We start from the raw sequence: 13,763 nt of genomic DNA, 5'->3' as shown, positions 1-13,763 counted from the left end.
AATTTGTTTAATTCTGCAACAAAAAGAAATGGTTTGAATAAAAACATTTTAAAGCATTTCATTTTTCAGTGTGTAAAGGCATCTTGTTGTGTACCGATTAAATATCGAGAGTGAAATATGGACAATATTATTTCCTTCTTTCAGAACTTCTCAACTGCATACTGCAAATACAGGAACCGGAAGACAACACTAAATGCCGTATTTCGTTATTTGTTAAAAATTATTATTTTTTTTTTTATTTGACATTGCCGAACCATGAATATCCATCATTTGAAACACTTTTGTAATTGGACGTATACGAATACTGGCAACAACTGCGAATGTAAAGGCAAGGCTGGGACTTTTAAGCAGGATAAAAGGCTGGGTGTTACATAAATGTTATTGCTACGAATTGTCGAGCTGTGGGAAGATAGCTTCCCCAAAAAACGTGTTCAGGGTTGCCAGAAAATGGGAAGGTAAGGCAGGGTTGCCGTATTTGGTGTGAAATAGCCCATTTGGCGATATGACATAGACGGATGGAGAACTTTATAGCACGGATTCTTACCGATTTGACTCAAAATGTTCTCGAAGGCAAGCCAAAAGCTATACAAACCTTACTTGTACACAGAGTAGCAGTCTAGTATCGAGGTGTCTCGTCAATGAGTCGCGAATTGGTGCATCGAGAGTGTGCACCGTTCAGGCTTTCGAGTGTATCGTCGAGAGCATCCCGAGTTGTAGCGCGGAGAATCTAGAAAGTATGTTGAGTTCCGAGAACAACCTAACCGAGTCGGAAGCTGTACTCTAGTGCTTTATCGTGAAGCTATTCTGAGTAACATTGGTTAATAAATTGTGTTTTCATTCTTCATCAAGTGTTTAGTTAATCACTCAAAATCTACTAACCCGTAGGAAAGCAACAATATATATATATAATATATATATATATATATATATACATGCCGATTTTGAAAAAAAGAGAGGTGTACAACTAGATGTTATAACAGTCCCATATACGTTCAACGTTCAACAGCTAACCGTTTTTGAGTTATGGGAGATACATACATATATACGTATGTACGCACGTACAGACATCGCGAAAAAGTCTTTTTCGAATCCATTTCAGAATCCTTTTTGGAAAAACAAGTCCTTTTTCCTGTCCGTATGTACAGGCGTCACATAAAAGAATCGTTCAAATAGATTCGGGAACGGCCAAAATGGGTATTTCCATTGAAATATGATACCCGAAATATTTCGCGATTACAGCTTTTCCCTCACTTCGTATAAGGATGTAAAAAAAGCCATTTGCAGACTAAATAATGAGGCAAGTCGAGAATATGTAAATATAGTGTTGATTAGCAAGCTTGAGGAGCTTTTCGTATCTTTAAGAACATGATTTAGTTAAATAAGAAAATAATGCAAATGACATTCGTACTATTTGTTAAGCATTCAATTGTGCCTATACCACTTTATCTTGAAATATGTAGTGCTTAACGTTCTTACGGACTAATTTCCGGTTTAAAAAGATTTAAGAAATACATAACAAAGGAAAATAATGAATACGCCATGTAAAGAATTAAATACGCTTAGTCATGCGGTGCAGATTATAAATGCTAAGAAAAGAACTGTAATGTGATAATACATCACTAAAAATATCCTGGGTTTCAAAAAAAAATTAAGTGTATTTAAATATATGTTAAAATAAACCGCTTTTGATAGGATCACAAGATTGGCGATTAGTTAAATATAAGTTAAGTGGAAAAAAAAATAAAGTATCTGAAAGTATAAAGTGCCATAGAAAGGCTATTTCATAAAAGAATTCTTCTTACATAAATTCAAAAGGCAAAACAGCTCTGCCTTTATCGCCCATCAATTTCCTTAATTATGAGTATTATTCGGAATCTCATTTTTGTCGAAAACCGCAGTCATTCCTAAGATTATTTTTATTACAATTGCGCGGAAATTTCGTTGTCGATTTCAGAGTTAGTTCTCAAGCAATCAAACTCTATTATTTTTTCTTAATCAACGGTCTACGCTTCATCGCTTTGCTTTTGTTTTAATGTGTCAACATATAATGATTCCTTACCGAGGCCATAAAAGTCTTCTTTTCCAAAAAACTGTAAAAGAGGTATTATGGTAAGTCGTAAAATTACTGAAAATAGATCCATCATAGTCTTTCCGACCCCAAACTGCAAGACAATGTCATGAAAGTGCTATCATTTGGTACAAATTGCAGCCATTATAGAGTGGAGGAGAGAACCGAGGTTCTACTTTTGCAATCTTTTTACCTTTTCATTAAATGGCGAAGACGTTATTTATTTAAGAAGAATTCTTTTTCGAAAGAACTCTAAATTACTGCGGCTGATGGGAATTGGGTATAAAGTTTTTGTTTCGTTGTCTTTGTGGAGAACAGTGAATTTTGTTTTCAAGGCACATGCGCCTGCGGGTTAGTTATTGCCTCTAATTACTGAAAAGCACTTTTCCGCCCAGAAGGGGCGAGAATTTCTTCTATGTTTGTTGTCGCCGAATTCTTAAGGAAAACTGTTGACTTTAAATTACTTTTTCGTTGTTTGAGTACCAAGCAGCTTGTTTTAGTCTGGTAGATGCAATTTTCGGAATTTTACTGAATTGGAGTTGCAAATGCAACGAATTGAGTCTTAATTGCTTTTAGAAGAATTGTTGTAAGTTCTTGTCAGTTATTTTTGAATAAATCTAATTGCAAGTCTTGTTAAAATGCAGGCCACAATTTCATCTTTTTTTTTTTTTTTTTTTTTTTTTTTGTTGTTGTTGTCTTTACAAATAAATGAAATTATATGAAAGCTTTTACCAGTTTATGCATATGTCTGCGTGCATAGGCATGTAATAAAATTATTAAGAATTATGTCACATTTTGACCTAAATGAAATTTTATTTTATTTTCTGATTTAATGTATCTTTTGACAATTTTGACAATCTTTGACAACATTCTCTTATAAATTTTTGCGTATGTGCTTTCACATACTATTTACGTATAGAGACCTCCCTATCGCTACTATTTGGTTTCTTGTTAATAAGAGAAACCCTTCTATAGCACAGATTATCTGCAAATACGTTTCCTTATAATATGTGACATTAGTTTTATTAAAACAGGAACTAGTTTACGCAAAATGCTTTCGCATTTTACAGAAGAGAGACTTTGTTACCTGACACTCTTGAATCAACTGAGTTTTTTTTAATATAATAGTAAAGTAAGGTTTAATATAGTGTTAATTTTCTATATTTCAATATATTATACTTCATATTTTACACATATTTATGTATTTTTTGTTCGTAATGCTGAACTGTTTTCTAAACAATTGTTTCATCGCTTCTTAATTTCTTTGACGATGGAAACCCTACAATAGTTTTGCAGCTGTTGCGTTACGTTACATTAAGCTATCAAGACGTTTTTCAGCCACAGGACTTAGGTTTCCCGTTGAACGATATATAAGATTTTTAATTTATCACATATGTGGGCTGGAGAATTATCATTCCTTTCGTGCAACAGTTCCCAAACTGTGCTTAGCTCTGCAAGCTCCGAAGGCTAAAAAGGCATGAACTTCCCAAGGGCTTAGCGGCAGCTCAAAGAAGGTAAAAAAATTGAATGACATTAAAATTGCACTTTATACTGTAAAATTAAATTCGAATTATCTTCCAGAACAAATGATACAATTTTGAATAACGACTAATGAATGAATGCTCGTGGTATTTGAATAGCAGAGTTACGAAGCACTCTGAACCACACAGAAATAGGTTAAAATATTATACACACACGTGGTAGTATACATAGAAAATACTAGAAATAAGAACAAGATAAGAATAAGAAATATTTCGTATAACTGATCATTAATTGCACTTATATATATATACGTAAGTACGACTCATATAACATGCAATGAAAGGAAACTTTATATATATACATATATATTTATGCAATGAAAGGAAACGTTTGGAACAGTATAAGTATTATAACAATAATGAAACCAAATGTTGTGCAGAATGTAATACAAAAGACATATCAAGTAAGCAGCAGTAAATGTTATTGTACTTTATGCTCTTATAAGCATTTAAATCATTTAAAATTCTACATTAAATGTGCTTTTTCAAGGAAAACGTACGCACAACATTTACCAAATGAATTCAGAATCTTGCAGATATAAAAATATAGGATGAGTTAAAAGAACGTATCTCAGAAGTAATACATGGAATTTCTTTTAATGCAAATGAATGTAAAATTAAGAAACACAGCTGAAATTCTACTCTGGTGTCTAAAGGGAGGGAGGGAACGTGCCAGTTTAGTACATTTAGCGAAAGAAAGAAAATATAACAAAGAAAGTTTCATGCATAATAGATGTTTCCATGTGGAAATCAGCTACGAAAAGTTTTTCATGTACCAACATTTTTTAATAAGTCAAGGAGCTAGGTAGAATAACAATTAGGATGCTGTGTGCAGAAATTATATTTCTACGGCATGCACTTTGAAAAAACTGAAGCTTTCAAATTCTGAGAAAAAATAAAACGTTCAAATTCTGAGATCTGGTGAAGTTATCTGGTAACATAGCATCTCGAAAGAAATCAGGAACTATGGAAAGTGGCCTGATCGCTTGAGATCAGGGTTTCTTCATTTTCGCCTATGAAACCGCTTATCAAGTGAAATAATTATGTCAAGAAGACTAGTAACTGTCCGTCCTGCTCAGGAACTGCTGTTTCTGCATCTGCAATCTAGAACTCACAGATCAAGCATTGCAAGCGGATACGGTTCTGATCAGCATCGATGAAAGGAGCGATATCTTATTAAGCTGCTTATAGATGACTGCATCCAGGTCAGTTGTATACAAGAAGACTAGTTGTTTGGTGTCCCACTGATACCCTTACACAGATGTGCCAAATTACATTGATCTCGAGTTCATATGAACTCGATTTGACCACACGTATGCTCTTTACTTTTAACTACAGACTGATTTTCCAATGGCAGTTGGTCTGGAGAACGTCTGGTATTCGTGATCATGCCAGTAAGTTCACGAAATGCATACATATAGAAGAAGTAACTTGATGGCTAGCAGCCTCACTAATCTTTACAGCTTTCCTCGCTATATCTTGACGTTATGTTTCAATGAACTTTTTATAGATCACAGCGTATTCAATCTTGGACTGAATCGATGCTATAGAGTACTATTTTCAAAGATTCAACATTCCGTATTGGCAGATTTACTCCAAAGAACTATTTTTGCCACTAAAAAATCTTATATTTTTATTATCTCGCTTTTTTATTTAACTCTGGATAATTTTCTTTGTGTTCCAGCCTTTTAGGTTTTCTGTTATAACCCATGACCTTTTAAAATTACAGTGAAATCTGGTTTTCTTCTCTTTATCCTTTTTCTTCACTACTTTGCTTAATTTTGGACATCAGTGTATAATAAAAAAAGGGTCTTTTGACTAAGAAAATAGTCTGATGGAAAAGTACAAAGAAATTGCTTTATCATTTAAACCTTATCATTTATAAACATACATTATAATTTATCTATACTAAATTAATGTTAACATATGTCTGAGTACATGCTATCAAAATATATTATAAATTCCCGTTCGTTTCGTGAGATTTTACATCTGTCTACATGTAATCTAAAAGTCAATTTTGATGATTTTACGTGTATGCTTTGATATAAATTATAACATTTCTATAAATATAGCATAATTTAACTAAAATGAAAGGCATACACGTTACATAGAAATTAAATAAATATTAGAAAAGGCAAATAATCTTTAACGTGGAAATGACGTACGTGGCTGTTTTCAAATATCATAAAGGCTGGTCGATCTAGTGCCAAAAGAGATTTCCTGTTAAGCTCCTATGATAGTCCATCAATACATAATTTACATAAGTTGAGTGACTTAACAAGTTTAAAAAGAAATTAAAAATAACATCAGCCGAAGGTGAAATCACTTTATATGTCATTTACAAAAAACTAATTAATATCTGAATTAACTAATCAAAACTGTATTAATATCAAAATTGAAGAAAGCAAACCTTTCAACAGGAAGAGAATCTGTTTTTAATATGAATATCTCAGTTCAATCTTAATTAACGTCAAGAAGTATTTGCCATTACTTTAGTATCCTATATATTCATTCATTAAAGAAAAACTTCGTTATTCACTTTTCCGTCTTATATTCCTAGATTTATAATTAAATAACTGGTAATCAATATATATATTTATATTTATTTTATTTTAAGTTACCTTTCTCGTTACTCTCATTTCAGACAGCAGGCTGTCTAGATTGGCGCATAAAAGCGTAAACGAAAACCGCCAATTATAAATTCAAGCACAACTCTGAAAGATATAGTTTATTTGTATAATGATTATTACGTATGAATATATATTATTTAAGCTCAGTTTAAAATTTTGAATAGTTAGATGTACAATTATTGGTATTGACCTCTGCAATTTGCATTCTATTGTAAAATTCTACCCGTTAAAATCCCAGGCATAACCATTTTGCTAGCTGATTTTAAAACGCACAATTAAAATCTTAAGCCAAGTTAAGTAAAAAAAAATATGTATAGTCTTCTACTACGATACCTTGGTTTGTTATTTTAAATATCCACAAGTAGCGGAGTTTTGCTCTACGCACAAACTGTGCTTTCTGTTCTTTTCAAGATTTAATAAAAATATTATTTAAAACTTTTATAAGATTTTAATATAGTACTAGCCGCTATGCGGACAGCCTTCGTCTGGCTGTTAAATATACTGGAAAAAAGTCTAAAGGGAACACCAAACATTAACTTTAAAAACTGCACAGAATTTTAGATTGCAGGACAAATTTATCCCCCCAAAAAGAGTAAAAAGGTATTACATATAAAACATTACAATGTGGAATAAGCAATATGCCTTAATACAAATATCAATTTTCCTAATAAATAAATTAACCAACTTCCCGTTGCCATCTCTCGACAAACGTCCAGTACCCAAGAGAAACATTAAATTAAAAAACTGCAGAGAATTACCGCCCTAATTTTTCCGGGTGGCAACAGTGCTGATGACAACAATGATATATCAGCAACAATGGCTGTGTGCCATTGACACAATACAGTGAGACATACAATGAGAGAGAATTGTCTCTTTCATGCGATTTCATCAAAAAACATTTAAAAAAATAAAACTCATTCGAATTTTGAAAAACATCGCTTTGAATTTTGAAAAAAATATACCAAATTTCATAGACGAACGCATCATGAACGAAAGACATACACACAGACAGACTCTTCCTTTTATATATATAGATTTCAGGCGGAGCGCAATCATTTGCTTGCCAAACAGGGTATAAGAACTTCTTAATTAGTGTTACACAATTACAACTGCATAGAGTCCCCATCTGAAGCTAATTCAAATCTGTAAGAAAATGTCTAAAACCGCCTTTGGTTCAGATCGGTAGTTAAACATTTTCAAGCTGCAAGGACAAGCCTCACATTTTAAGCCATCGGACTCTTTTCACGCAGCTTGAAGATTAGTGTCTGATGAGCGACATGTTGCTCAATCTGCTAGGCTCGAAGTTTATTCTTTGCTCCTGTCATTATGTTATTTTGAACCAGGAGACGTGAAAAAATGTGCAGTTGCCTCACAGAGAATTGAATCTGGACATCTAAAATACGCGTCGTATGTGCTACCGTTAGACCACGAAGGCTTGCTCGAATGACTCCCTTTTAATATGCGACCGGAGATTAGCGGACTCAATCGCCAAATCCTGGTGGTGATGAAACCTGGTCCACCACATTTTAGTTTGGGCTCCACTGTAAAGTCATTAGGTTATTTTGAAGCGGGAGACATGAAAAATTTGCAATGCCTTCCCCGGGAATTGAAGCTGGATCTCTAAAATACACGCCGAATGTGCTGCTGTGACACCACAGATGCATGCTGGGAGAATTACGTTATAAGTTTAACTCTGAAGAGGTGTTAAATGGTAAAGACTAAGTTCCTCAACTATCATATGAATAAAAATGGAGTCTTAAATTTCCGTGTTACTAACGCATTCAAACTAAATGTACTTAAATAAATTTTATGACCGAAGAATTTGTTTTGAGGACTATTATAAGGATTCAAACAGATGGACACATTTAAGGGGACGGTGGACTTTAAAATAGCTAAAAATCAACCAAAATATTGAATTTAGTTTTTTACTCTCATAATATTCCATATACGTAATCGTATGCAAAAAAAAACCGAGTTCAAATATTCTAATTTTTAAAGAAGTTACAAGCATTTAAAATGTGTAAAAAACGTAAACTTTGCTCTTTAAATTTTGGAAAAAAATCTTAAAAAATGTATTTCAACAGTTATTTACTGATGAAATAATTATATATTTGACCAAAAGGAGTGTTTATTTCTAAAAAAAGGCTAGAAATATCAGTATTGACAACTATTAATAAATTTAACTTTAGTTATGTGAATGCTATACGCGTAGAACAGGATGAAACAAACTCGTTTTTCCTACTCGTTGCAAAAAAGCGTGATCAACGTCGCTGGAATCAAAGCAAAAAGATAAGTTCACCTGCTTGGAAAAAACAGAAATAGTAAAAAATATTCTAAAGTTTATAAGATAATGTAAATATAACAAATGAAGATAAAACATATGATACGAGTGAATTTTAAAAGTTTCATTTGAATATAATACATAAATTGTTTCTACCTCTAACTTCAAATCACATAAGAATTTGTGATATGTTTATTTGTCGCATGTTTAATATTATGAGATTAAAAATAGTTAAATGATACGAAAATGTTATCTAGTGTCTACATATTCATATTTAAAGTTAATTTGCTGTTTCTCATGACCATATGTTAAACGTAAGTTTGAAGAAAAACTTTAAATTTTCTCAAAACAAAATTTTTCGCACTTCATATGTCTTGAAAATGCTCCTTACGTCTTATTTTTAGTTAAAAATGAATTATATTTGGAAGAAACTATCTTGTTACATGTTACAATAGATCTGTGTATGAATTTTCGGATATGAAGTTATTAAGAAATTTAAACTTGTGATAATATTTAACAGAAGGTGACATTTTTCCAAAAACTGGGTTTAAGTTCACAAAAATCCTTTTAAAAACTTTCTGATCCATCGTATTCAATAATGGATACACAAAAACTTTTTTCAAGTCTTTATAACTAAAAGGAAAAATTAGGAGAAAATATTGAAAATTAGCGCGCAAGGAGCATTTTAAATCTTTAAGTAAAATAATTAATTATTTATTTTAATGTAAATTGAAATTTGGACACATATTTTATAAACTGATGTTATAATATGTATATTCATAAAATTTCTTGTTCAAAACACAAAAACTTAAAAAACTAATTTTTAAAGTCCACCGTCCCCTTAAGAATAATTAGGGTTTAGCCTTTGCTTAAAATTTTGAGCTGAAATTACTGATCTGATCAAATAAAACATTATTCCAATACCAGTGTTAAACAACAATATTCCTTATCCTAAATATCAACAGATTGTTAAAGGTATGATATCGAAGAGTTTCATTACGATGAATATTCATGTAAAGAAAGCATGTTATGAAACATTTAGAGGTACTGTGTCTTTCTTTCCGATTAATTGAACTCATTTATTATTAGTTACTTATATCATGCTTTTCAGTTTTTATTTCATTCGCTTTTAATAGTAAAACTATATCATCTGTGAGAATAGATGATATAACTATTTGTAATCTAGCAGAACGTTCTGCGTGAAATTATTTTTGTTTAGTCAATATTCTATAATAATGCTAATAAAATCACAAAAGCTGCATTTATAATTGCGCCATTTTCAAGTAGTGTTACCTTCTCTACTAGCTGAATTAAAACTCTGAATTTAATCTGTCGTCTGCCGCTAACTGCAGTATTCACAGCGCCAAGCTCTCAAAAATTCTATTCCTAAATTTTTCAGCAGCTCAACTATTTAACCTCCAGCAGTTATTGCATATTATAACTGCAATCATAAAATTAATATAAAAATATTGTATTGTGAAAAATCAAGTGTTAAAAAGTCAATCTGAGAATCTAAATATAAGATAGGTTTGCGTTATCAAACGAAAAGAACGTTTATTTTTTCTCCTTTTAAGCCAGAAATATAAAAAAGAAAACACCATGTTAATAATAATAATGCAAAAACTTTTATGACATACTAGCTCGTGAGAATGATTATTAAATTCAATTTTCGTTTCGTACTAAATTTGTTTATCATACATAAGCAGAGTTAATGCTGTTTGTGGAATTCTATAAATAAAGTGCGCAGTGTTACACGGGTATTTGTGAATTCAAGTAACAAATTAAACAACCTATAAAATTACCTGAAAGCTTTCAAAGAAAGTATTTCATTACTTGCTGAACAATGAGAAGTTTATATTGTTCTATAATATACTAGTGGAAGTACCCGATGTCAGTTAAATTAAATAGAAAGTAATGCATCTAACAATGATCTGTTGAAAGAACGATGCTGTTGTAATCCTTCTCTAATAACGACGTAAAAAATACGATTCATAGGAATACAGGTTCAGTCTGATGCGATATGCAACTCATATAAAAGTTTGGACAGTAAAATATGCTAATTCTCTCTCATTATGTCAACAACAATGGCACGTAGTTTGTAACGGTTTTCGTCTTTCTATTCAAATGGTCGTAAAAGCTCAAGTTCCACCTAATATATATTCAATTTTAGTTGATTAAATGCTGCAAACAAATTTATTATAATTGATCAGAAATCAATAACGTTACAGTGTACGTCGACCTTTTCCAGGACCTAGAAAAGAATTTTGTTAAGTTTAGTAACGATAGCTATAGTAGTTACTGAGTTTAGCAAACAAACACACAGACTTTCTTCTTTATTTATGTATATAGATTGATACAAAATATGAATAAAGAAAGACTTTTAAAAGCACTGAAAATATAGCTGCATCAAATACACTCTTAGACAAAAAAAAAAAAAAAAAAAGTCGCACCAAAATGGAGTTATCCGAATGGGACCAAAATCGGTACATGTGATGTATATGTACAGAAAAACAAATGATTAAAGTTTGAGAAAAACTGATTGATTTATTGAAGTTATAGAGCTTCACAAAGGGAAAAATTCAGTAACGCGTTTGTCCACCTCTGGCCCTTATGCAAGCAGTTATTCGGCTTAGCATCAATTGATAGGGGTTGCAGATGTCTTCCTGAGGGATATCGTGCCAAATTCTGTCCAACTGGCGCGTTAGAACGTCAACATCCCGAGCTGGTTGGTTCCTGCCCATAATGCTCCAGACGGGCTCAATAGGAGAGAGATCGGGCGAACTTGCTGGCCAAGGTAATGTTCGGCAAGCACTAAGGCAAGCAGTAGAAACATGTGCAGTGTGGAGGCGGGCATTATCTTGCTGAAATGTAAGCCCAGGGTGGCGTGACATGAAGGGCAACACAACGGGCCTTAGAACTTCGTCGACGTACCGCTGTGCTGTAAGGTTGCGACGGATGACAACTAAAGGGGTACTACTATGAAATGAAATGGCACCCCAGATCATCACTACTGGTTGTCGGCATTTCTGCCGGAAGACAGTCAGGTTGGTATCACACCGCTCTCCGGGGCGTCCTCAGACTCGCCTTCGCTGGTCATCGGGCTCAGTTGAAAGCGGGACTCATCACTGAAGACTATTCTACTCCAGTCAGTGATATTCCAGTGCGAATGAGCCCGACGCCACTGCAAACGGGCTTGACGTTGTACAGAGGTCAATGGTACTCGGCGCAAGAGGCGCCGTGACCTCAGCCCGCTTTCTGTGAGTCGTCTATGAATGGTCATTGCAGTTACTGAAGCACTAGTTGCACGTACAATCGATGATAATGATGCATCTGGGGCTGTGAGTGCCGCTCTCACGATTGCTCGTTTTGTCGTTTCTCTAGACTTACCGCTTCCTCTTTGACGCTGTGTGCGGCCATGGTTCACCCATTCCTGCCAACATCGTCTAATAGTGGCATCGCTCCTACTCAAATGTGGAGCTATATAAGCCGATATGACCAACCGGCTTTTTTGGGCCTAACTACACGACCTCTCTCAAATTCTAATATCTGCGCATATCGTTCGCGCACTTGTATGCGAGCCATAGTTACTGTCTACCAGAGTACACGGAATGAAATTAGGGAAGAATTTATGACCTGGAATCGTAATTTCTCCTCTTAAATATCCTGCCAGTTGCGCAGATCAGATGCGCTGTAGCGACAACCGTTCATTCATTGGCAGCAAAAATGTAAAATTTTGCATTTTCGGTCGAAACCTGTATGTATATCAATTTGTGTCCAGGTTGCTTTATATCTTCTCGGTGCGTCGTTTTCTGTGTCTAAGAGTATATAAAGAAACAACTGAAACTATAAGAACTAAAATTGATAACGTTTTCCATATGCTTACTATTAAAACATTTTGCATAATTTTTTCCCTTTTTTGCGAAATACAAGCTTTATTTACTTCTCCTTACTCAACCACATGCTTGCTTAGTTGTTCCCATGCGCAAGATGTTATACTAGAACCGTTGAAGAACATATGTTTGATGGCATGACGCATGATGTATGATCGCATGACTGTGCGCAAAACGCGTTTCAATTTTCTTTGGGAGCATTTCAGTGACTGATAATGAAGGAAATTGGAAAAATGTTTTCCTCTTACTAGTTGTATAGAAGGATTTGACGTTTAACGAACTTTTTTTCCAGGATTCTTGGAGTGTTTTCCATGGTTCTTGCATGTTTTTATTTTTGCTTATTTTACCGAAAGAAAACTTTTTTCGTATATTTCACTAGAACAATAATTTATCTGAATTTTAATTTAATCATTTGGAACAGTTCCTGTGAGAGTATTTTGGGGTTAGCTAAGAGACTAAAAAATAAGTTTTGCAAATGTAGAATTTTGCATCTTTCATCACCGTATATCAACTAACCAATTCTGTTGAAAGAGTCGCTTTCTTACTAAATTACATAAGAAACGAATTGGATTGTATTATTTAATTAAGGAAAAGTATACCCAAGAGCCATCTGCCTGAACCTGCTCCTAATTTTGACCGAGAGCAAAGCCAAGAGAGATTAACTTTTTCTTGGTTTTGATATTAAAAACATCTGTAACCTGTCCTTCCATATTTCTTATCCCGATTCATGATGACGAGTTGTATTTCATTATCTTACCATTACATTAACCATCCATGTACTCTACAAGTTCGACATTCTGAGAGCTGCTATCACTCCCCACATTATATGATCTTCAATTATTAAAGTGCGGAAAGTTTCTGATCTTGAGGCAAGTATCAATTTTGTCAAGTATCAATAGAAACAGTAATGTATCTTTCAAATTTCAGAAAAACGCTTTTTTCAGTGTAGTTAATGATATAAAAATATTTATGTGTTTCTTAATAAGTTTCACTTGCAAACCATTTTCTTTTTCTATCAAATTATAAGAAAATACACTTTATAGATAGATGTAAGAAGCTAATTATTGAAAACAATATGCTTCTTGATGATTAATAAAGAATTAATAAATATAGCTTTTAATACTATATGACGTATCTTGCTAATAATATCTATTTTTTAAACATTTGTTTGCAAAATATTACTACGAATCATAAATTCTTAACATATTTTATGTCTTAGTAGTAGTTTAATCAGTAGTTTAATTTATAAACATGTTTCTAAAGACATTTGTTATGGGTTTTGACTGCAGTATACTCTTTTCCTATACGTATATATGTTAGGTGTATTTTATGTTACTTCAGCTCCCCTTTCCT

General features: G+C 33.1%; 1 protein-coding gene across 1 annotated transcript in view; it reads left to right on the top strand.

Moving 5' to 3' along the window:
* The window catches only part of LOC118189076 (uncharacterized), a 408,861-nt gene that overhangs the window by 243,742 nt on the left and 151,356 nt on the right, over positions 1-13,763 (top strand). The window lies entirely within an intron of this gene.

This window comes from Stegodyphus dumicola, chromosome 5 (genome assembly GCF_044657685.1).
Source record: "Stegodyphus dumicola isolate Sdum_Otavi_A_Nest chromosome 5, ASM4465768v1".
Lineage (NCBI taxonomy): Eukaryota > Metazoa > Arthropoda > Arachnida > Araneae > Eresidae > Stegodyphus > Stegodyphus dumicola.
The sequence above is the reverse complement of the archived record's forward strand: the minus strand, read 5'-3'. Positions and strand labels throughout refer to the sequence as shown.